The 25,464-nt window shown below is 37.4% G+C and overlaps 2 long non-coding RNA genes and 4 other non-coding genes across 6 annotated transcripts; 3 read left to right on the top strand and 3 right to left on the bottom strand.

Moving 5' to 3' along the window:
• The first annotated feature begins 11,877 nt into the window (after nucleotides 1-11,877).
• Nucleotides 11,878-13,037, top strand: LOC149040939 (uncharacterized). The gene is made up of 2 exons (XR_016189034.1): nucleotides 11,878-12,462; nucleotides 12,576-13,037. It is a non-coding gene; the product is annotated as an uncharacterized LOC149040939 (long non-coding RNA).
• LOC113680574 (U1 spliceosomal RNA) lies at nucleotides 12,301-12,470 on the bottom strand. Its single transcript, XR_003447092.2, has one exon. It is a non-coding gene; the product is annotated as a U1 spliceosomal RNA (small nuclear RNA).
• Nucleotides 13,038-14,586: 1,549 nt separating the features above from the next.
• On the top strand, nucleotides 14,587-18,818 carry LOC149040938 (uncharacterized). The gene is made up of 2 exons (XR_016188982.1): nucleotides 14,587-17,840; nucleotides 18,489-18,818. It is a non-coding gene; the product is annotated as an uncharacterized LOC149040938 (long non-coding RNA).
• On the bottom strand, nucleotides 17,466-17,629 carry LOC113680571 (U1 spliceosomal RNA). Its single transcript, XR_003447089.2, has one exon. It is a non-coding gene; the product is annotated as a U1 spliceosomal RNA (small nuclear RNA).
• Nucleotides 18,819-22,533: 3,715 nt separating the features above from the next.
• On the top strand, nucleotides 22,534-22,700 carry LOC113680572 (U1 spliceosomal RNA). The gene has a single exon (XR_003447090.1). It is a non-coding gene; the product is annotated as a U1 spliceosomal RNA (small nuclear RNA).
• A 1,075-nt stretch (nucleotides 22,701-23,775) lies between these two features.
• Nucleotides 23,776-23,935, bottom strand: LOC113680569 (U1 spliceosomal RNA). The gene has a single exon (XR_003447087.2). It is a non-coding gene; the product is annotated as a U1 spliceosomal RNA (small nuclear RNA).
• Between the last annotated feature and the right edge of the window lie 1,529 nt (nucleotides 23,936-25,464).

Below are 25,464 nucleotides of genomic sequence, written 5' to 3'. Positions count from 1 at the left end.
TCGATCTCCCTGGTAAACTGAATGTCGGTGTTTTGTTCGTTAAGGTGATTGTGAAAAGCGTCAATTTCGTCTTTGTGTACGGCGGTAAATGTGTCGTCTACGTAGCGTAACCAAAGCGGTATGGTTTGTCGGCAAGTTGCAAGGGCGCGTTCCTCGATGTTTTGCATCACAATTTCTGCGACAACAACGGAGACCGGCGACCCCATAGCTGTTCCGTGCAACTGCTTGTAGTGTTTCCCGTTGTACTGAAAGTAAGTCGATGTAAGGCAGAGGTTAAGTAGGTCCATAATGTCTTCTGTCGGTAATGGTAGTGCATCAGTAGACTGATGGATGGCGGTTTCAGTACACTGTAGAGCCAATTGAAGTGGAATACTGGTGAACAGTGATTTCACATCAAAAGACACAAGTTTGTAGTCGTCAGGTATCTGTACGTCTTTGATAGCGTCAATAAAGTTCTCAGTTGATTGTAGTTTACGTCTCGATTTGTCAGTCAGTGGTTGCAGTATCGTCGTAAGGTATTTCGACAGTTGGTACGTCGGGGACCCACAGAATGAGACTATAGGTCTATAGACAAGTGCTGACTCTCGTTACCAGTGCGACTCGCATAAGGACGGGAAAGCGTGGTGAAGAAAAGAGCCAACGCCCCATTGGGTTTTTTCTTCTCTTCCTTTCTGTTGCATGCGAGGAGGCTGGGAACAGATCAGTTAGAAGACGCTGATGTCCGGTCGCGCCCGGTTAGTAAAATTCTTTGTGGGTCGGGATGAACGGAGGGTTAATAAATAGTGCGCTGGTTGAATCTTGCAACGCAAATTATAACAGAAGTTGACATACTTCAGATTCGGCACAAAATAATTCAAGTAATAATTTTAGCTAGCTTAGTTAGCGGGTCCCCTTGAGGTTGGGCAGGGTCCTCCCTCCAAATTTTTTCTTGGGGTTTTTTCTTGAATAGAATAATGTTCGGCTTATATTTGGCTAAGGTTCGTTTCTTTTTCGTCGCTTCCTCGGTTCGTTACAAGACCGGCTTCGTTCATATTCGGTTCTTCATCAACAGGTCTTTCGGTCTTCGTCAACTATGCGTCGACGTCGGAGGAATTTGCGCGCGTCTCCCCGCCTAGTTACTTCATTATCGGCCAATTACAGTTTCAGTTTCACTTGATTGCAGGACGCCAGAGCACTGTAATCGAGTAAGGCTGCTAAAGAGAATTAAATTTTCGGCCTAAAGGTTCAACCAGATCTTGCGTTATGGTAGGTAACTGGAGTTAAGCCATTCGGCTATAAGAGCAAAGCTATTTTCGCTTCTCTTCACACGCTTAGTGGCTCGCCTCTGGTTACAGGAAGTCAGTTGTCAGTAGAGGCTCACTTTTGTGTGCGCAAATCAGTTATATTCTTAGTTAGAAGGGGATTATGGGAACAGTGTACACACTGTTAGATCATAGGCAGTCCTCAAGACCAGATGATACCACGAGTATGGATGGGATGGCGAAAAATACAAAAACAACTGCATGTAAGGGATAATTTGTTAGCGTGTAGATTTTTTCCCATTCTTGTAATATTACTGTTGTCGTTTAAGCTAAATAAATCTGCCGGCATGTGTTATGGCGAAAATCATCTGCGATTGGAAATAGAAAATAGAAAGAAGAGCAAGTAGGAAAGACAGCATAGGAAATAAATTAAATTGGAACTTTTCCAAATATTCAAGTCTCGCAGACAGCGATATTTGAAAGAGCTTTGAAAAACATTCCCCCTTCCCCCACCCTGAAGAATTGAAATAAAGATATTTCCCTTCAACCTATCCCCTTTTCTTCATTGGAGGGCCTGGATCGAATGTAAACACCAACAGCTGACAGTTCTAAATCAGTTAGCATTCATAAGCCACAACATTTTAATCAGTCGACACATTAAGATTGCACAAAGCCACATTTCAAGCCAATTTGTTTTTCGCAAGTCATTTGAATTTCTCGCGCCTTACTCTTGATAATTTGGACCATTGTCAGCTGTTAAAGTTGACTTCGCTTCAGACCCTTCAGCCACGTCAAGTGTGTCGGAGGATGGATGTACCACAAACTTGGAGGAGCGGTTGTCATGGTGATAAACAACATCCTATTTAAGGTAGGGATCGGTTGGAGACTGGCCTGAGGTATGTGTAAAGCTCTTGACGCGCCAAGAGCTCGCGCGCAGGTATGATGGTTTACTCTGGGCTGCAACACTCCCCTTCTCAGCTCTTTCCTTGGGCTGAGAATCAGCCTCTGAGAAAAGATTACGCATGCATGGATAAAAATTGAAACCGTGTTGTATTTCGGAGTATATCACTTACCTTGCCTTCGGAGTTCGGCTTAAATTTCGGTTCGAATTTCACTTCGGCTTTTTGTTCGACTTTTCGGAATTTGTATGGATTTTCATTTTGGAAAACAGAGGCACTTGGAAGCGACGGAAAGTCGTTAACAAGTTGCTTTAAAGATGAAAGCACCGTCTGGGACACTCATGGTGTTCAAATTATCGGGATGTCGACATTTACTGACATGGAACACTCGGAGTTTTGCGGACGCCAAATTTTTCGTCCTAAGTGCGCGTCCCCTCCTGCTAAGCTCTGTCGAGTAGTTTAGAAATTAATTTAATTTATTGATGTAATATTGCCTTAGAAAATAAAATGCCAAATACGATTGTGTCCGTGTCCTTTTCTTTATTTTTACAGTTCACTTAGAATTCACATGATACATTTTTCGCTGCGCTCTGGTGTAAAACTCTCTCAAGAATAAAATAAAAAAAACCAGTGTCTCCGTGTCTTTTCTTTATTAAGAAACTAGTTTTAAACCTTACTAACCCAATTTTAACTGCAGGAGCTTCACACTGGCCTATTTTCGGAGGCTTTTGATACGCCAATTTCGGGGCATTTGCTCGATCCCATGAACTGGTTTGTCTCGAGGGCTTTGTAATCTTCTGAAGGAGAACCCTTGCAGTGAAGTTAGCTGTACGTGTTGGCTGTGCGTTCGCCCATTTTCGGGGGCGTGGTTGTTGACTCGAGTTTAACCAAATCGGTGCTAAATTTCCTTACAACTTTCGTGGTGGATATTCCAAAATTTCACTGTGTCCATTTTCGGGGACTCGCCAATTTTTCAAATTTTTTTCTGAACCTCGTGTTGCTGCGCACTCGACATCAGCCCGTTTGCGGGGGCTGCGCATCACTGAGAAGGTAAGTAAAGAGCTTTCTTAATTCTGCAATACTAACCTTTACTATATGGAAGCTTTCGCCGACAGGAAAATCTTGATGGGTCGCGTCAAGTAGCGGGAGAAATCTGTTCTTTTCTATCGTACTTCAGGTCATCTGAAACAGGTAAGGCTGGCATGTTTTGATAACAACAGTTGAAGTTTTTCTCGACTTTTTTTCTTTTCAGCCTGACCTAGTGAATAAATTCGGATCACATCAAAGTAACGTGGGACATCTGACGGCTCTGAGGTAACATTTAATTATGTGCAAGAAGTATTCTTGCTTCTGGACTATTTGAAATTTTCTGTTTACAGGATTTGTGAGACGACGTCTCAAATCTTTTCCTCGGTGACAACGCTTAACAACAAGCAGGTAAAATGTTTAATATTTCCACACATTTGTATCTTAACAGCTTTCTTTTTTTAGTGCAAAAATAATGAAAAGACCCAGTTATCCAATCAGCAGCTCTTCAGACTGGCCACAGATGATCATTTAACGTAAATATACGGTTTGGGGAAAATTTAGGAAACCTAACACCGTGTTCATTGTCGTATATCATAAGCTCGAAGCCCCAGATGAAAGAAAAAAATGAGACATTAGTCTCTCTTGCCTAGATACATAACATCCAAAGCTTGATTTTGTTGAATTGAATTATGAAACCAGGACTAACATCGAACGTATGGTTTTATGATTCGATTGATGTTTTCTCAAACCTTAATACATTATCAGTCTTTAGTAGCAGTTGTTTTCAATCCAGAGAAGCCCAACTAGGAAATTCCATCGTAGTTCAGTGTGATGATACGTGGTCTAGTCTGGTAGAGTACATTTAAGTGGTGTGCAGTCCAGTCCAGTGCTATTCGGTAACGTACAGTACAATTCAGTGCAGATAAGTCTGGCAAAATGCTGTCCACTTTCCTGAATTGCAAAGTTGTCCAGTGCAATCCAGAGTGGTGCATTGCAATCTATTCTGGTGAAGTGGAGAGCAGTCTAGTGCGGAGTATTGATGTGAAGTGCAGGGCAGTCCAGTTCAGCACTTTCCAGTGAAGTGCAATGCTATTCAGAGCAGCGCAATCCAGCCCAGTCCAGTCGAATTTGGTTCAGTCTAGAACGGTCCAGTCCAGTCCATTCCAGACCACTCCACTCCTCTCCAATAAAGTATAGCAAAGTGCAGTGCAGTCTAGAACAGCCAACTGCAGTCGTGTCTAGCGAAGTGAAGTACAACCTAGTACCTTGAATTGTAGTCCCGTCGAACAAAACGCAATTCAGTGTAGTCCAGTGCAGCCCACTGCAGTCACGTCTAATTCAATGGAGCGCAGTTAAGAACTGAACAGTATAGTCAAGTCTAATTCAGTGAAGTGCATTTTACAACAGCCCTGTGCAGTCAAGTCTAATTCCGTGCAGCGTAATTCACAACAGCCCAGTGCAGTCAAGTTTAGTTGCAGTCCAATTCACTATAGTCCAGTCCAGACTGTAGCAGTCACACCAATCCAATAAAGAGCGCCAACATACGCTATCATAAAGAGGTATTTCGATTTCAGAGCCTTTTTAAAATAAGGTTGCGAATTTAAAATAAACAAAAAAGTTGATTAATAAGTAAGCAAAATGATTAAGGCATTAAATGTATAAATATAAATGTACGTATATAATACTGATTAATAACAGTTATCAATTCATAATCAAATTTTAAAGAAACAAACAAATAATAATTAAAAGGGAGATGAATAAAGAAGTAAATAAATTGATAAATTTATAACTAGCTTTAAATTAATTCTATGATCAAATGTATTTATGATATAAACTGCAAAATATTTCAATGAACTCAACGTTATCTAAAAGGTTTTCCAGGATTTTTTCTCTCAGGACCTAGCTAGCTTTCAGGAGACCGCAGCTGACCAAAGGAAAGACAAAGGCAATCGCAGGGTCATCAGTAAAACATGGCTGACTGTGTAACACCGGGATATCAATAAAACAAGGTTGGAGTGCGAGTTGAAAGGATAATCAGTACAGTGAACTACAGCTGCAAGGAAGATGCAAATCCAAGGCGTGGTCATAGGTAAATGAAGTTTCTGAACAGTTAGGGTAGAAAAAACAAGTCAAGGCAGGTTGTCTTCTTTTCAAAAAAGCGCTCATGGACGACGATTTATAGTGCATAGCTAGTACACCTCGTGCGCAAAAGAGAACGGTTGTTTCTATCGCTTTTTAACTCGAGCTTAATAGAAGCTTACAAGCTCTCGCGTAACAAAAGTAATAATCAAACTGACACCAATGTCATCATCATCAGGCGTTTAATGCTAATCTTGGTTCCATGGCTTTAAAGATTTAGTGATGGAAGAGTCGATTTTACCGCAAAAGATCTTGCATTTGTTTATTTTATACCTGAAATCGAAGTTCTTTAGAGATCCTTTGATGAAAGATATACAAACAATAAACAGTAAGAGTCTATTAGATTCTTTCCAAAAGTATGCAGTGGCATTTGATCAGGCCCATATAAATTATACAAACGGTCAAAATTTTTAGTTGTATTTATAAAAGTAGCATTACTAATGAAAAGCATACATAAGAATAAATGGCACAATTTGAGCGTAATTTGGAAAAAAATCGAGAAATGCTGCCGGCATAAAATGCTACTTTTCATTTGATTGGTCGAAAACCTACTCTAATTTTCTAATTTAAAGAGCCTTGATTCTACTCAATCACAAAGAACACCGCGCTAGAAAATGACAATTAGCTTACAAATAAAAAAACAAACTAGACAAAGCTTTTGCATTCTGCTCAAATCTTCAGCTGACTAGCTTTCAAGACAGTTTTAATAATTTGGGATAAATTTGCCTGTTGCTAGCTAATCAGATGGCGGCATTTGCGCGAGAAATGTTAAGATTATGTTACAAGCCTTTTTCACGTCGTTATTTTTCAGCCCTTGACCCTTTTAACTCTAACATTAACATTAATATTCTCCACACTGTTCTCTTTACACTTCGTATGGTGCTGACAAGGGGAATTTGATTTATTATCAGGAGTTTCTTTAATTAGTAATCCTTTCCTTTTTTTCTCAGAACCTTTACATTTGATTCAAGGATAACGCTGTAAGAAGAAATTAAAATCCAGTCATTATCAGGGCTTAAAGCGTTAAAGGAAGATTGGCTTGGAAATGGGATGCAGTCAAACGAAAGAGCACTGGGCCAAATGTTTAGTATTCAAGCTTCCGGCCATGGAGTCACAAGGAAAGATATCGATGTCTTTTAACTGCTGCCGAAGGACAATAATTGAACAATAATTGCAATGATGTAGGTATTTTATCTAAGTAGGTTAAAAAGCTCATAGTATTTTTATTGTCTTTTTAATGTTTATCAAGCTACAGCAAATCGGACGGGAGAGAATATGCAAATCGAATATGCAACGGCGTTTATTAGTTGTAAACAACTCTTACTGTATGATGAACCTCTGAGAGAGACGCCAATCACTCAAAATCTACTGTGTATGTACTGGAAAAAAACCTATCGCAAGTACAGCTTCATTTTTTGATGGAATTTTAGAAACGCTTGGTCAAGATCACGACAGCATTCTTGCACTGCTATTATAATGGAAAAGGGAATGTTTTTTCAATTTCACTCTACAGATTTTGCTTTTGTTCTTTAATATTATCATTTTTTGGCAATTTGATCGAACTTTGGCCATTGAATACAAAGTTCTGGGTAGAGGAATAATTGCTCTCAATCTGCCATAATAATTCTTCATTTTCATGATTCCCCATGTCTAGATTAAGGTTTGCTTTCATGAGGTCATAAACTTAGCATATTTTGCCTTCCATTCCCTTCCAAACGTCTCAAATAAATTTGGGTTGCTAGTAGATGTTATCTACCCGTCATGAATTCATGTAAATGTGCTATCTCTAAATAATATTTCGAAGGTCACTTAAGCTGTTTATTATGGGTACGTCTAAAAAATTCCACCCTTTTACTAACGTCAAAAGTCATGTAAATTCTATAATTTGTAAAGTTCATTTGGCAGAAGCTTACTTTTAAATTCGGAGTGATCTTAGGCATTTGGTATTTTTCTTGGCATCTTGAGAGATCCGAGAGAATTATTAGCTACTTAATAAACTATAGGAATCGCGGATTTTTCAGGTCTCCTCCGGTCTCTCGAAGAGGTTAAAAGTTGTTTTACTATTTTAATTTTGCACAATAGACAGAATTATTGATCTTTTACTTAAGTGGATAGAAAAAGCCGGTTCTGACGCATTTTAAGGACAACCTTGATTTCAAGGTAACTCATGAATTCAGACTTGATTTCAGAGTTGACTTGGTGAGAACCTTGGTTTCGAAGTACAGCTCTGACACATTTTGGAGACAACCCTGATTTTAAAGGCAACTCATGAATTTACCTTGAAATCAAGGTTGATTTGGAAAAAATAGCTTTTGTGCATTTTGAAATCAAGGTTGATTTCAAAAGGCAACTTAAAATTTTTAAGGGTGTAGATTGTTTGTGTGAGGATTTAATTCCTTTGCTTCTTATCAGATGTTTTCATGAGATTGCCATACTGGCTGATCAACTAAATAAAATCCTGCTTTCTAAGTCTTGAATATCTTTTGAGTCCGAGTGATTTTGCCTCTGCTCTTAAATCTGGGAACATTCATGTTTTCCATTTTTTATATTGCGTAATTTTTTTAAATTTCGTACATTTTATTAAAATGAAAACAAATTTAATTCCAATAGGCATAAAAGAATCGGAGAAGTTGATTCCATGCAAAAATACCTGAAATCTGGAACAGATCGAGTCGTTTCTCATGTTTCACATCTACTTCACCGTCAGAGGGATTCACTTTGAGATGGGTGGAATTCAAAGTGAATCGGCTCTTCCTGGCAACCCACCGTTCAATCAGCTAAATAATGATTATGACACGCCATCGTTCAAACGAATATGAGAATTTGGAATTTCATCAGATACAGACTTCCGCTTCAAAGAAGGTGATAATCACGGTCTCGGATCTGTGTTTATTTATGTGGCAAATCCTGGACCGTAAGCAACTTTTTGTTGTTCCTGCTGCTAAGACAACAGCTGAACCTGTAAAACAGTATTTCTTGAATATGTTTCTCACTCTCTCTCTGTTAGTGAAGTGCCTTCTTCAAGTTCTCTCTTATTCTCAAGAACATTAATCCGCTCTTGATTTTCTGTTATTCTTTCTCTTTCTCTTATAGTTTGTTCTTCATTCTCATCATGGGCAACCCCCTGAGCCTCCTGAATAGAATTCTGCTTCTCTTCAGTTTGGTTATCCTTCTGAGCAATCGAACAATCGAAACCTCTCGCTCTGGGCCAAGTGAGGTTTTGATTTTTTTTAAAAATTATTATTAAATTGAAATGGAAGTTAAGAGGATTGTTCAAGATGCTAATATTCATACCTTCTTCAGATCTCACGAGTGAGACATTGTGAAAAGGGTGTGAAATTATTCACATCTGAAATATTCAAGTTGCCTTTTGAAATCAACCTCGATTTCAAAGTGCACAAAAACTGTTTTGTTTTGAAATCAACCTTGATTACAAGGTTTAATTTATGACTTTCCTTTAAGATCAAGGTTGTCTCCAAAGTTGTCAGAACTGTACTTTGAAATCAAGGTTGACTTCATGTCAACTCTGAAATAGAGGTTGACGCCATGAGTTGCCTTGAAATCAAGGTTGTCTCCAAAGTGCGTCAGAACCAGCTTTTTCTATCTACTACTCAAAATGCTGTTTTACGATATGGATAAACTATCGGATGAAATAAAACTACGCTAATCCTGCATAGCAAGTTAGACAATATAATTCATGGCGAGTTCTTAATGTTCCTGCTCAAATTACCCTGGTGACCTCATTTTAAAACTTACTCGTGCAATTCCAAGTAGAAATTCTAGTCTGATGTGGGCGGTTTTGATTTAATGATTAGAAGAACAAAAGAAGTTTATTATTGGTTGAGTTCTCAATGTGATGTAGTTCCAGTGATGTAGTGATTGAAGTGGCTTCAAGATTAAAGTTTAGTAGATTCTGTTTATAGAAAAAGGTTTCCGATTTCAATCAGGTGTCAAAAAGTGCGTTTCCTTATTTTCGTAGATTAAAAAAAGTCAATGCGAAACTCATTAAAGTAAACAGGGTCAAAGACTAAGCGCAAATTATTAACTCGTAATCAAAAGATTAATAATCTGCAACTGATTGTGTTTAGTTTAAATCTAGTTAGGGGAACTTTCAAGATTAACTCAACATTAGCCAATTTCCAATACCTTTTTGTCTTTTTTTCTTTTGTTTTTCTGTTAAAACTATTTGAAATAAAAGATTAAACGCATTTGTTGATTGATTGTGTTGTACACTCGTAGCTCTCTAATTTCTTGCTTCATTAATTTGAAACCACTTTCTCCCGTGTAACACCCCCGTAGCGTTCCATTTCATCCACGTAGTGCCCCGTTAGACCCCCGTAATAACCTCATAGGCAAGAGGAAAAGAATGTCTCACGTCGTGGTACTTAAAGCCCCCCCACACTCGTCAACCCTAATTCCCCCTCCCCCTCCCGTGCCGGAGCTCATCGGAGGGTTTAGTGCACGACATAGAACTCTCACAGGGCCTTTTACAACGTGGAGTTGATACAAAAACAAATTATGAGAATTTGCTTTATATTTAGCGTATTTACTGGAAAATTGGTCGAGTCACTCTCGAAGCTAAGAACGGTAAATTTTAATTAAATGCGTTCCAAATTGGGTTACACTGTCAAATGCAATACATTTTTTTTTTTTATGACTGACTTGATTAAATATTTTTCATATGTTAAAATATCAGTAAGTGAAACATCGTTCAGGTTCAGGTCTTAGATTCATATCCATTGTGATTGCAGTGGCAAGCAAGCTTGTGTTTCCAGTTTTATTTATTTATTTTTTTGGCAAGGTATTGTTACCTATGACATAAATTTGGCGTTCGGAAGCTCAGACTGATGATAAAAAACAGATATGCCATAACTTGATGACACACTATACTTCTATCCATCTCCAATCATTTCAACAAACGACTGGCGAGCGTCCTTGGAGGAAATGAAGTTCTTTGGATCTAGCATTTCGTCGTAAATCAAATTTGCCAAGTGTCTCTAGCCAGTTTTTTTTTTCGATCCCTGCTCTGTGACGACTTGAGTCAAGTAACGACTGATTCGTGTGGACCCAAGCTTGCTTTGCTGTTTTTTTTATTCCGATGGAATTGCGATTCGTTTGTTTTTAGGTTTTGTCACTAATGCGAACGTCTGTTGACTTTAAAAAGTCGGATCCTCTTTTATCACTTTATAATCAATTTTACATGAAAGTCGATCCACATCCTAAAAAATTAGTACATGGCTAATAAGTCTCTTTTAAAAACTTTGCAGCCCACGACTTTTCCTTTAATTAAATTTAGCCTTGGGTAATATTCTGAAAAAGCTTGCATATTAACAGGTGCAAGGTTTGAAAGTTTGTGTACATAGGAAAAATTTGATATGTCATTTTGAAGAAAGTCTCCATTTTACCGCTGCCGCAGCGATCCAAATGCAATAATATTTATTCAAGACGATATCATTAACATTTTCCTTTTTTTCTCGATTGGCCATAAATCGACTCAATCTATCGCAATCCAAGTTATTGATATCCAAGTTTAGGGCTTTTATAGTATGAAACACAAACTTTATTGCATTTGGGAGAAAATTTATGAAGTGGTGCGACATCATGGTTCAAATGAAGGAGGTCCTGCTAATGATGTGGTTAATAACATTGAATAAATTCTTACGTCCTGCCACAGTTTCTTTTGCAAAAATGTTAAGGGATTTGCTTTTAAAAAGTGAAGGCGTCAAAATGAACAATGTACACCAGTATTTTCTTTGTTAATGGCAACTTGCCAAGGACAAAAGACCTAGAAAAAGCTTTTAAGGTAAATTGTTGGCGGTGTCCGATGAAGAAACAGCTGCCTCTTATCTTAGTAAAGTTCTGTTTGAACTGTACCCAAACCTAATACCAAAGGTTCTGAAAAATCTGAAAGAAGAGTGTTCCATTTTTAAATCTTGAGACTGAGGTCTCGTTTTTGTGCTGTGGTACAGCAAGCAGTTGTACTTGAGCTGCAAGTAACACGAATTCAGAGCCTTCCATACAAATATGAATTACGAACAGGAAGGTCGAGAACATAATATATTTTAAAATAAAAACAATGAATAGAACGTTAGATGGCTGAAAAAAATGTCTCCTGCACGTGCATATTAACTCCCAAGGGAAAAAATATCTACTTTGCCGCGACAATGTTTTTGGAACAACACTGTTTCTTTACTTGTGTAAACAACACAAGCCCTTCGAACGAGCCAGGGGGAAACCCGCAGTGTTAAATAAATAATTTTTAGCCCCTGTATATCGATCAAATTGTGCGCCACTAAAGCCTGTGTCTCGCGTCAAATTGTCTTTGCCAGAAAGCTAAAGCAGTGAACACCCGAATTGCTCATTAATCTGTTTAATAAGAAATAGGTTTGCACGACATATTAAACTCTACTGTTCGTAAAGGGGGATTTAATAAAGATTAAAAAAACTTTGATTGACACAAGACATTTTCCATTTTTGTCTCGCTCATTTGAGCCGCAAAGTTGCGGTTTTAAAGAATAACCGAGAAACTTTAGTAGGAGGGGATAAAGCAGTACTTAGATTAGATTTGAGAAGGAATTTTTACCGAGGGCAATTTCTAGAGCTGTTAATTCGAGAAGAAACTGTTCGGTTGACTTTTTCCGTCTACCAGCTTCTTAAATGAAGCAGCGTTTTGCTTACATGACTCAAGTTACACGATGCCAAGTACACGACTTAAGCTACACGATGCCACATGCAGAAAAGGAGAGTTCTGGTTGAGATGAACTTCAGATTAGCTGCGGACGTGTGATACATAATATACCAAAAGAAAAATGCAGCTCGATCGAAATTAAACAGCAATAGAAATTCGTTTCCCCGTTATAGAAAAGTCTTTTAAAATATGAAATACGATTCAGTTAACATCTGAACAGCTGAAGAGAAAGCATCGACCGCTGATTATTCTTCTTCATCTTCTTCAATTCGTCTCCTCGTCTCGTGTTCGATCTCGATCCTCGCAGGGCGAACGAGCGCGAACGCAGGTTTGCCCGACTAACAAAAATTTAACACCGCGCCACCCACTCGAGTAGGAAACACGCGAAGCTCAGCCAGTTTGTGCGTGGTGAGTTGGCCTCGCTTCGGGAGAACTGCCTTCTTGATCACAGTTGCTCCAGTGCATTGTAAGTATGGTAAAACTCTTCAACTTTCCTGCTTTTATAGCCGTGTGGAAGAGACTCTATTGTGGGATGTTTATTTGCTTTCAAAAACTCAATGTTCTCTCGTCCAATTCCAGAACGAGCCCGAACTGCGCAAGGTTACTGATCGCAGGATTTGCGCAAGTGCAGATGCAGTGGAATATCACGTGATCGAGGAGAGAACCGTTCAGAATTTCGGTTGTCAAACTCACTCCAAATCGAACACCGCTAAACCAAGGGAAACACTATAGATCACTTTTGTGATATCTATCTTGAATTTCCGTTTTAGAAAACTGTGTGTGTGAATTTTGTGGTTATTAGTATAATCTGCTTCTTTTGTTATCTATTGAAATCAGTGAACATGTTCATGGCGAACAGTTATAATAACCAGGACTTCAGCAAATTTTCATGTTTTATTCTTAAGCCGGTTTAATATTTCTCACCAAAAGCTTCAAGCCGAACAGCAATTGGCGAGTCATCACGCTTCAGCCATTCGACATTGTTTGTCAAGTTCATGGTATGCAAAAAATCGGATATATTAAACTTGAATCCGTTTCAAATATTGACTCGATTTACTTTTGAAATGTCGTTATCTTGATGAAAAGTTAAGCATATTACTTTATACATGTGCAGTATTTGTTTGGTCAGTAGACTGAAACGACCATGAAGGCTGTCAAATATTTAGATAAACCTATATCATTTATGAAAGTTAATTGAGGACGCTTCCTTCGAATTGACCAAAATTTAACTTCAGAGTTTCAAGTAACAATGACGTTACCACAAATGTCGCTGAAATATCAGTTCGCAAAGAAACAAATTAAAGTTGCAATTCGCTGGGGAAAAGCTTTTCAAAAAGTTTAGTCTTACGCAGCGGGACTGCCAATGACTTCAATAAAGGCTGCAAAATGAATCTTCAAATCTTCAAGCAATTTTAATTTTTTTCATAATTGTTTCCCTCTGTCATCTCATTTTTGTGTTATCGCTCGGAAACAAAGGGTTTCTTCATTTGTTTATGGTTTTCGCACTTTCAAGAAAATTGTCAAGCAAAGTCGAGCGAAGTATCTTCCGTGTGCATATTATATGAAATTATCTTTTAATCCACACTGGAAAATCTCATTTCTTACGATTGCCAGACATTTCTAATCTACAAGAGCAGAATCAGCATAAATTAAAACATAGAATTCATGTCCTCCTAGCTATGAAAGAGGAGACTTGTCAATTTTTCTGATTTTTCTGATAATCTGGAAAACTGAGAAATTATCCATTTTGGGTTTACAGCTTTCAGCAAAGAATAACGCTTTCAAAAACTAAATATGGATTTATCATCATAAAATGATTTTTTTTCCAGGAGCCTATGTTAGATTTTGTTTAAGTTGGAACAAAGATCAAATTTTGGAATATTTTACCAGAGTTTTTCGTTTTGTCGCTTATGATTCGCTCCAAAGACGTTCTTCCTTTAAGTTTTATTTCGTCAATATGAAAAATATTTCAACATAGTTTAAGAAAATATGTTGAGATAAACAGCGCAATCGCTTTCCATGAGCAACTATTTTCTGAATGTGTCATCTTCTTAGAGACAGAAGCTCTACCAAGGTCGTCTTTGACAAAAAAAATACGCGTTCTTTTTAATGCAAATTTTTCATACTGTCAGATCAATCAATGGATAAAGTGCCCAATAAAAGACATATAGAATAAGTAGAAATACTAAATTTATCTAAGTTTGTCTCTGGTAAGATTTTTGGCTTGCTAAATTTTCATATCCGTCGATTCAATCTTGTTAACATGTGAGGTGTAAACGGTTCTTGTGACGAACAAAACCCACTTTCAAATCTTGCTTGTCGCTTACCAAAGCAAAAAATTGAAGCACTAAGACGGTTTCAAACTTCCAATGCAAAAAACGACTGCTTTGATTTTTTATTTGAGATTGTTTTTAACGTCAAATTATAGTTGTGGCGCTCACACAGCAAGGGTTACTGTCAGTTGGCAGCGGTCGCACCTGTTTTGCTGCACGACTGCGCGTGCTCAAAGATATTAAAAAAATATATATTATTGTCAGCTCGCACAATGTGTTTCAAAAGATTTTAACGTTCTGAGAAGTCGATCTTTCGATAAAAAGGAGGTTTTAGGGTTAAGTTTACCCTTTTAGCGGTTACGTGATCTCCTTTTAATTCAAGCTGCCAGTATGGTCTGCAAACAAACTCATTTTATATGCAAACGTTCCTCAAGTTTCATTTTTTCGATTTATGTCAAATTATTGCAAAAACATTGAGACAGTCGGTATACAGCAAAAATTGTCTTTTTGTGTTAAGGATGGTTTTGAGAGAGAAATGGAGGCAATTCATGCTCAAACACCAATAATACAGAGATTCTAAATTGAGAATAGAAATGGAACATAATTTAGACCTCAATGTGCTCAGCTACCGAGGTATATTAATTCTTCTGCTGTGAATTTATTGGAAGCGGATTGTCATGCAAAACGCTCATAAAAAATGCACAAAGCTTTGTTCCTCTGTTTATAACTAACCAATCAGCTTGAAGAACATGAAAAGAGACTTATAATCGCAAGCCATCATGATTTAAAGAGAAAAAACTCAGCAGTAAATGTCAAACACACGCAGCGGGGGAAAGACGGCTTTGTTAGTTCAAGGTGCGGTTTTATATGACTGCGCGTGAATCGTCGAAGCCACAACACAGAGCTTCTAGGGCTGAGAAGGAGAAGACACAGAAGACGACCGCAATTGTTACTATTGAACTGTTCCTTCCAATTTATCTCTTTTCCTTTTTCATCAGAACTAACCTTTTATAACAAACATTTTAACACCGCCGAACGCTTTCAGAAAGATATCACTAAAACTAAACTTGTTAACGTGGTAGAAAAATGGCTTCTCATTCTGCCTTCCTACTTTTCCAGTTCTAATCTTCTTCTTCTTCGGCTCTGCGTCCTGTTTTGTAGGCTGTTAAAAGCCATGGTTGTTAGTATAGAAAATTGTTAGTATGGAATGGAAACTTTTAATTACAATTCCTGTTTTCTTTTCTCGGTGCAAATATATATTGTTTGTACCGAAGACGCTAGCTTAGTGTTGAATTTTCCTTCTGTTTGTGTACACAGGGTGTGCCAATACTAAGAAAAATGAGAAAATCATTTTTCAGCGTAAATAACCCATTTATCCTTTTCTATACAAGGGTGAAATTCATTCCTCAGCCATGCAGAACGCCGTTCGAGTTTTGGAGGACAAAAAAATAATTTGTAGGTAGACAAATTCAAGTCTTAGTGCGTGGAGTATTGATAACTTCAGGTGTAGGGAATAAAGAATGAGTTAGGCTCTGAACGTATGTAAGTTAGATTCTGCGCGACTTTAAAGGCGATTAATTTTTGAAATTTTCGGGGAAAACATTGCCATATTTTCATGACTATGCAAACGAGAAATATCTCTCAAAAAAACGTGGAAAAAATTGTCTAGAATGTTCGATTTCGTTGCGATGAAAGGGAACTTTGCTAAAACAGCTGAATCCAGGCTTGTCGATCATTAATAATTAATTTTGTTCGACGTGAATAATAAGCAGCTTTCGTATCATATTCCTCATGTCAAAAAAGGCATGATTATTTGTTTTTGTGGAGGGACAGAAAGATTTTTAGGGCTGCTTAGTCAAATATTAGCGTGACACTGACATAAAAATTGAGATACTCGTTATAGGTTATCCATGAAAACATCTTGATATGTAAAAATGATCTACGCTTCAAAAAACTCGCTCTCAAGAAAAACTCTCTGTTTAAGATTTAACTAAATTAAGATAAGTTTCACTCGTAGAAAATCGAAATATCTCCACCTCAAGCTACACTCCTATGAAGACAGATATGTAAGAAAAACACTAAATGGAAAAAAAAAAATGGGTCTCCTATTTGCATAATTGCATGGCTGAAAATTGAAAATTTCTTGAATAATATTTAGAGAGTTCATGCTAAAGTCTCGTCCTATGAGAATTTAATAGTTGCGCGCAGTATCTACTCTAAAGTTTTCGAGATGTGTGTTTTTTTTTATCGAATATCTTAAGTTTTCGTAACAATTCCACTCTGTGATGTTTTGAATAAATCTTCCTAACGTTGCGGAAGTCAACAACTTATCGTTCAGGGGATACAAATGTTTTAATTCTTTAAAATTAATTCGGAGCGCTTTACATTTGGGTCTGAGTTAGATACCAGACTGCGGTTTTTAGCTATGTATATTAATCAGCAAAAATTTTCATTTTCTCACACTTCTTGGCGACAAGAGAATATCAAAAGTTGATATTCTCTTCTCGGCGAGGAATATTTTTCGAGGAAGGACATTTGTAAATGTGGTAGACTATGTCTCAAATCAAACATTCATGAAACTTAATCTTAAGAAAAGTTTCAAGGCCTTTCGTTTTCTAATACAAACTTTCAATTTTATCGTTTGTTGGGGGAAAACTATGGTGGAAAATATTTCGTTCATCGGGTTAATGTTGAATACATTGGGGAAAGTTCAGATCTGAAAGAACTGCGATAGACCTTAATTTACCAGAGTTGTTTTGGTTGAACGCACAAGTGTAAAAATATATCAGAGAAGGATAGTAACAGCTTTTGTACGTTTGAATAATTGATTCAGGTTGAGAGAGTTCCGAAAGAAAGCAGAAATGAAAGATGTGACTTTTATGTATGTCCAACGATGAAGACGGTGACAAATCTAGTGATTCATCATCGCTTTCAGGTCGGAAGTAGATATGAATGACAAGTGGAATATGTTTATAAAGACAGAGACAAGCGAAGAGGATATCTGAGGCAATATATATTTTTTTATAAAGATTAAATGTCGATTGTGAAATTTGAAATTAGTATTTCAGCTTCAAAGGTGCCTGGGTGAAGCTTTAGACAAAGATTAAATTGAAACCGAAAGAGGAGAACAAAGAAAGAGTGCCAGGAATAAAGAAAAACAGATAATGAGAGAGTTTAGTTTTTAGTTTTAAATTGAAGGGCGAACGAGCGCGTACGCAGGTTCACCCACTAACAAAAATTGTGCACCGTGTACCCTCTTAGGGGCTCCACGCAGAGCAGGGCCCTTTCAAAGTGCAGAAAGAAGGCCCACCCTGGGAAGACTGCCTTCTTGATCACAGTCCTCCAGTGCATTGTTAGTATGAAAGCACGCGCAATTTCCCGCCTTTTATATCGTACCTGTGGTTTGGAGGAAGGCGGGAAAGTCGCATTGATACGATCCTGTTAGCCAATCAAAGGCTTTACTCGCAGTGTAGTGCTGCGAAGCAGCGCGCGTTGTGTAAACAGCTGAGGGGAGTTTACTGACAGAAAAGAAACACATCAAGAAGTCCTGCCGAGAAATATTCTTAACCAGGTGAGTGTAAATTTAGGAAGTTAATTAACCTTGAGATTGGTCACAAATTTAAGCACAGGTTTACAAGTTTTGAATTTTCTATGGTACGGTTTCTTTCAAAAAATTTTGCGCGAAAATAATTGAGTCAAAGGTCAAAAATTTTAATTGGCCCCGAGTAACATTGGTTTAATCTTTCATGATCTGTTTTACTGCATCAATAATTTATTTCTTTAGGAATAAAAGAGGGATGAATACAAGAAAGCCTCGCTCGATGACAAGCTTCTTCGCTTATTTTTAAAACGCACTGAGCCGCGTTTTGATTCGGCAAGACATAAAAAAATCCTTTATCAGTTTGTTTTTTACTTTTATTTTTGTCTTCAGTACCATCCCTTGTGTAAGGTTGATACAACTTATGCGTTGTTGTTAGCATCAAATTGTCTTTGTGGACTGTAAGATCAAGATGAATCACTGCATAAATAGTTAAAAAGATTGGTCGTAACGAATAACACCCTTCCTACGGTTTTCTTTGATTTGTTTTGCAAGGAGTTAAGCTTTTGTTAGCGAGTGTCTTTTGAAACATTAATTACTTTCACAAAGTTCGGGAAAAGTGTTTGGGAAGATTAAAACATAAGAAATAGAAACAAATCAGCTTATTATTCTACTTTGCAGGACTGGAATTTATCACACATCACCGTATCTTGGAAAGATTCAACGTAATATCGGTATCCTTCCATCTACCAATCACTTTGACATCGAGGCAACCAGAAAAGAGGAAAACCTAGAAACTGCAGACATTCATCTCGTGTCAAAGAGTACTTTTTTTGCCTCAAAACACCTCATCTGTCATCAATCTGCATGTATCTTAAGATGTTAATTGTTACAGTTTAGATTAGGAAAATGATTTCGGAATCCTATTAGATCAAGCTTGAAATCGAACCACCATCTTGGATAACACATTGAAAAGTACACTGTAGCAAATGAAACTGATGAAAAGAAAAATGTCTTCTGTAGATAAAGCCCGATTTCTTTTCTGTTTGGCAAAGGTCAAATAGTAAGGTAACTCTGTACAGTTTCGCGTCGATTTTACACCACTGGCCCAAATCAAACGACAGTAAAATATTGGAACCAAAGAAATGGCAAGTTTAAGGTCAACAAGTAATCAGTTCCCTTAAACAAATTGTCATGACAGAGGTGTACCACTGAGCACAGGGCAACTATCAGCTATGTAAGAAAAATCCGGAGGCGATTCAAAGCCACTTCATAGTGATTCCTCAATGTTGCATCGTGTGTCCTGTATTGCGCACAACATCACCCATAAGTCATTGCGATAAGCGCGCGCATATCGATTTCTTGGCGAACTTTACTGTTTCTCAATCGATAGACGATGGTTATTTGCTCTTAAACGAGCATGGTGACCTACAGTTTTTGTTGCATAATTCTAACGTACAAATCATCTCTTTCAAGGTAAAAAATTCAAAAGCAATTTCTCGAAAGGCAAAGAGATTCGTGTAAATTTGAACGAAGCTGTTTCTTGAGGATGCAAATCATGACCTTGAAAACAACAACTCGTGGATCGTTTTGAATCGATGTCGCCTGAAAAACTGTGTAATTTTTGGATCCATTTCACCCCCCCCCCCCCCCCCCCCTCCTTTCTTTCCACTACGCAGGTGTAGCCAAAAGAAGACAACATAATTATTTAAAAAGAGAAGCAGGCTTTTTGGTTAAAATTTTTTGGCTATGTTGGGCAATTGTTTCTTCTCAGTGAGATGATATGAAATGTTCCCTCGCAGAGTTAAAATTTGTTCACTGCACAAAAGAGACGTGAAACTACACATGGCCAAAGAATAGGAGTTCAGGTAAAAACATGTAAAATTGAATGTTAATGAACGAAATCAAAGAGTGGAAATATCGTGATAAAATACCTTCTATCGTTTAATTTTTTTGCCTCTCCTCCTGATTGGAGAACGTTAATATAAAAGAACTGTGTTACTAAAACTTAGCGCAAACGAGAATACATTTCAAACTAAATTATAATTGAGACTTTCTACTACCAGATGGTCGATAAGTCATGAAGCGCCCTGACAGATTTCCAAGTCAATGTTGAACTTCTCCGATAATAATAAGACTACCTCAGTTGGGCTTCTGAGAAAATAACAGAAGGTGTTACCTCTGCCTGGTGAATAAATCACGTATTACCCGGTGTGGCATTGATAGAAGGGAATATAGATGGTTTGATTGCAGACTCTTTATATTTATAAAGCACTGGGGTTGCTCTGATCAACACGGCAGATCTCCTGCGATGTAGAAGGCACTCATTGCCCGCGCGTGGAGAGCTGACTCTAGCGTATTTCTCACGCGGGTGAGTCCAACAGAGTCTAAGTCGATCCGACTTGCGTGTGCAAATGTTTAAAATCAAAACCATAGAATAAAAAAAGCTTGTAGCGGTCAACAAATAGATTTAAACAAATGAACAAACAAAGTCTTTCATAACCTTGCACCTCCACATTCTTAGTTGAAGTTATTTTTGAGCTTTGCTGATAAAAAAAAATACATACTTTATCCAGAAGACAGATTCGAATGTCGATTCTGAGCTACATAGATCATACATTGACCACAAAAGGTTGAATAAAACCTCGTTTTCTTGTCATCAGTTTGATATCAGTTTCTATGGTAGTGTTGTGGATTTGATCATGTGGACCATTGGTTTTTATTTTATGTACTCGTTTTCGAGAAATCCTACGATATGTGTTCGAGGCATTCCTTCGTTTACGCAAGGTGCCTCACAGCTACTTTACCTACCTCTATGTAAAATTGAGTAGACCTAATACACGTGAACAATGTGTTTTAATCATTGCTTTGTTGTTGGGTAAATTTAGTTTCTAATTTTAAAAACTTCTTTATTCCATTGTTTGAAGTATTGTAAATTGATACTGAAATTATTTTCAACATGATTCATTGGTAAACCGAAAGCTTTCTGTGACAAAAATATTCTTCCCTTATAACAGACGGTATCGCCACCTCGCTCGTTACATGTAAAAACAATATAGAACTTCTTTCTGAGGTCCAGATTAAATACGTATTAGAGCCGAAACCTTTGATAAATATATTAAAAAGGGAGCACATGTTAGGGTTAGATCTACTAGGCTTCTAGCATATTCAAACGATTTATTGCAAATATTATTGTAAAATGCCTGAAGAAAAGAAGACTGTATCTTCCGTTTTGTTCTGGCAGAAGCAAGCGTGATTGCTTTTTTCATAGAACAATAAATTAGGGTATATTAACTTGAAACGATGTTCAGCTCAGATCAACACATGCAGAGAAGTTTTTGTTAAAATTTGAATACGAATCAGTTGTTGTGAAAACGGTTTTCAATAGCATTTGTGTATGCCCCATAAAATCACCATAAAATTCTCCCAACGAAGTAGTTTCACTTTTGTCCACAAATGTATCAAAGTTCTTTAAGTTGCGGCGATCAAAAGCTTCAAATGATTGATTCAGCTTCAATGATTGATTCAGAACTACTTGTCCGGCAAAAATCACGGCTGGGTATAACGGAAATTGAGAAAAAAATTTGTTACGAGGTGGAATAAGATCATTGCTTTCTAGTTCTGAACTCACGACATGATGAAGATACAGTCAATAGTCACAAAATTTAAGAGCTATTTCTGTCAAAATTGCCAATATGTTTATTCAAATTAAAGTTTGCACGACTTTTGCACACAGCATGAGCATATTTATTACAACATATTGTGTTCGCCATGTTTATCGCATTGATTTTTAAGGAGATCTGTGATTTCTTTCGCAAAACTCTGAAAAAAATTAGTCTACTTCATTTTAGTAAGATAAAACAACTTGCGTACGACAGACATGTACCAAAAGGTTTTTAAAGTACGGAGGCTACAACTTAACAAATGTCAAACCGTTGGCCTTCAAAGTATATTTTTTCCATCTGTTTGAAAAAGAACGTTTTATCACTATTATAAAAGTCGACCAGCACTCTTTCTCTCCAAAATAAGTACACGTTATGAAGCATATTGAGTTCGAAGACTGAATACGAGATTATATTTAAGCTTACAAAAACTACGTATCTACTTATAAGGGAGTTATGTTTAGAGATCTATAAACGACTATATAACAAGAAGAACTGCTCATGTCAAAAGTTTACATGTTGTCATATATGCCTGCTTGCTCTCTTTAACTTACAGAAGAATTAGCAATAGTTTGAGCCAGAGATGGGTACAATAAGTCATTTTTCGCCTTTAACAGGTGTGTAGTATATTTTGGTTTTGGTCCAGGCAGTGTTACCGAGATTCACTCATCCAAGTGCAAGCAAATATGTTATTTAAAAAGTAATGTGCTCTAAATTTACCTAGAAATCATGAACTATAGGCAGAGTGTGAGTGATACCTCTCATACCAGGATTTAAAGGTTCTCTGAGTCACAGCGACAACGTAAATGTTTCTTATCAAGAACAGCGCTTCAAATACAGATTGGTGTATTTTACAAAGTCAACACGTGACTATATGACTCCCTAAGGCAGCAGGAGCAACTGATACCCATGCGTATTGGTTTTAAATGCTCAACAGCTTAATTCATTGGGCGTTTTGCATCAAATAAAGACCTCTCTTCGGAAGCATACGGTGCCAAACGAAATCCCACACAATTGCTGCGATTACCAAGGTATAAAAGGACGGCGTGAAGCGCAGTATTTTCATACTTACAGGGCACTGGAGCAACTGTGATCAAGAAGGCAGTGCTTCCAGGTCTCGGCCTTCATTGCACCAAACGGAGGTAGAGGCCTGCGTGTTCCCCAGAACTTGGGTGCACGGTGTGCAATTTTTGTTAGTCGGGCAGACCTGCGTACGCGCTCGTTGGCCCTCCAATATGAAAAAAAAAGTTCTGCATGCACTAGCTATCTTAAAGGGGCTCTCTCATTGTATCTCTTATTCGTGACATGTACAAAGCGACCTTTACAAGAGGGGAACAAAACGAATTGTCCATCATAGAAATTTTCCTTAAGTCAGTAAAATCACAAGTAAAGTCAGTCTTCTTTGAATCACGATGTTTCAATAATAGTTTTATAGATACGTAGCATGCTAAACCACGTTGCACAAATATGGCCGAGAGATTGAAAAGTTTGAAATTTCAAGCGCGTGAAACTATCATTTCAATTCATTTTAGGAAAAGGGAGGTGACCTTCAGGTTCACAGACATAAAATATCGAGCTTATGAAAAGAGACACTTGAAGGTAGTGTATATAATGTAAATGAATAAATTCAAACACCCAATCATATGTAAAAACCGAAGATAAGTTTTGCATAAAGCTCAGCTGGTTGAGCATTTTTTTAAAGTAAGATCTTTATCGTCTTCAAACAGTTATCAGGCATTTCGTTAAATTTTTCTTGTTCTTTTAAAGATGGTGGTTATTATCTCGGAAAGAAAATCTTATCTGATTTTGCTGGTTCACTGATTTGAGTTTGGTCAAGTTAAAGGTCGTGTTTGGCGATAGCCATTCTGTTCGCCTCTTTGTCGCCTCAGTTGTTTTGTCATTGGTTGTTAAAACAAGACGTCAAGCAGTCCATGACATAAAATTGCTGAAAACAAAAGAATCAAACCGTGTAATTGATTTCTATTTAAATTTTCTTGGGTATTAAAATCTTGTAGAAAAGGGAAGAAATCCCGCACAGTCTTGCCGGAAGTCATGTACATGTACAATTTTGTTTTCTTACCAAAGGTTATAACCAACAAAGGTTTCTTATGCCATAAGATAGACTTTTAACCCTTTACATTCTCCATACTGTTTTTCACATATCTCACACATCTCACACATCTCACACACATTTCATTTCCTTTATTTCCGTGATCTTGATGCTTCAGGATGATTCTGTGAGGAGAAATTAGATGCTACGTAGATAAACGACCCCTCCATTTCATTTCCTCCCATAATGGGGTTAACCAGCGAAAGCGCGAGTCAACCCGGTGACAAACAAAAATTCTGCACCCGACTCGCTCGGCCTGGAGCGAACGCAAGGTTCAGTGGCCCAGAGTGCAATGTGCCACCTCGCCTTGGGAGCCCCGCCTTCTTGATCACGGTGCTCCTGTGCACTGTAAGTTTAAAGGAAAGTGGAGCAGGAGCAGGGCTTATATAGCCACAGATGATGACAAGCTTACGGTGTGCAATGTGCGCAAAATCCCTTTCAGCCAATCGCATCCCGCGTTTGAAGCATAATACATTTAATTGGAAATGCAATTTTCCTTCGTCTTTTGTTGTTTAGGGTATAAAAAGTCGTCATGCGAATAACCTACTGCGGGATACCAATATCTAATTCCTCGACCCATTGTTTCTTTACTCCCTACTTTAAATTCAATTAGGTTTTTCTTATGGAAGATTATCCAATTCAATGATCATAAATCTGTACTATTTTAAATCCCTCCAGCTCTTGGTTATTATTTTTTTCCGATTCTTGAAAGCTTAAGATTTCTTCACATTTCTTCCATAGGGTAATAATCTAATCAAATTGTAGAAAATCTTTAGGGTTTTATGATCTTTAGCTGCTCTTCTTTGTTTTCCTTTAAACTTAGGATGCTTTGAATTCTACAAGTTTTCTCTCATGTAATATTTAGACAGTAAGATTATGAATTTAAACTGATCAAACATCAAAGTATTATGCCCTTTAGATTTGAGAAGATGACTTTTCGTAGCAGGGATCCATATTATTAACGTATTTTCAGTTACCTCGTTAATGGTTTTACTTATTTTTTCATTAACATGAAAATTTGATTTACAGATATCCAGTGGTGCGACTGTAAACGTCGCCGAAGAGAATTGACAAGTCTAAAATGTAATTTGACTTTTAAAAAAAGGCCTAAAAAATCTTTGACGAAAACCACACGAAGAAGAGTATTTTCTGATTTAGTTGTTCGTAATTGTTCTGTTTGCAGGGGAATAGGGAGTTATTTTTCTAGTTTTTTTGGAAGGGTTCTTTTAGAAATGTATTTGTATAGGTGACACCACTATACCAAAGATCTGAACAGGTGTCGCTTACATATGGATGGATCAGTTGGTAGGGAAGTAATGGATTCCATCGTAATCCGTCTAAAGGTGACTACGGTTTTAAGTTTGCGATTTGCGTTAGGATTATATGCCTAGTAGCGTTAGCCCTTCAAGTATATTAATTCTTCAACCCCAGAAGTGATTACTTATAACTTCTCCACACAATATTCATACATTATTCAGCAAACGGTAATGAGTATACTCAAACTTATCAGGTATCTTGATCTAAGACAAAATTCTCGTAACTGATTAACAAGAAAATGTTTGAGAGCGAGAAGGGAGAATTAACAATCAGATCTTAGGAGTTAAAAGCTTAACGAGGATAACATAACTGATGATGCCTGAAAAAAATGTGCTAAAACAAAGTCAGCGGTTAAACTAAGTTTGAGTAACAGAAATAAAATATAGTTAATTGTTTTCCAGTTGCTATAGTAACAGCAGGTTGTTACAACTTTCTGGCCAATCGAAACCTCGTTAGCGTCACCCATGGCAACAAGGAAACTAGAAAAAAAATTGTTAGAACAACGCAACTTGCAGATAACACCCAGTCCAAGGACATGATAGTTTACATTTTTCCTCTCGTCGATAAC

This window comes from Pocillopora damicornis, chromosome 8 (genome assembly GCF_964200805.1).
Source record: "Pocillopora damicornis chromosome 8, jaPocDami1.2, whole genome shotgun sequence".
In the NCBI taxonomy this organism is placed as follows: Eukaryota; Metazoa; Cnidaria; class Anthozoa; order Scleractinia; family Pocilloporidae; genus Pocillopora; species Pocillopora damicornis.
Note: the sequence above shows the minus strand (reverse complement) of the source record. Positions and strands in the feature narration are given on the sequence as shown.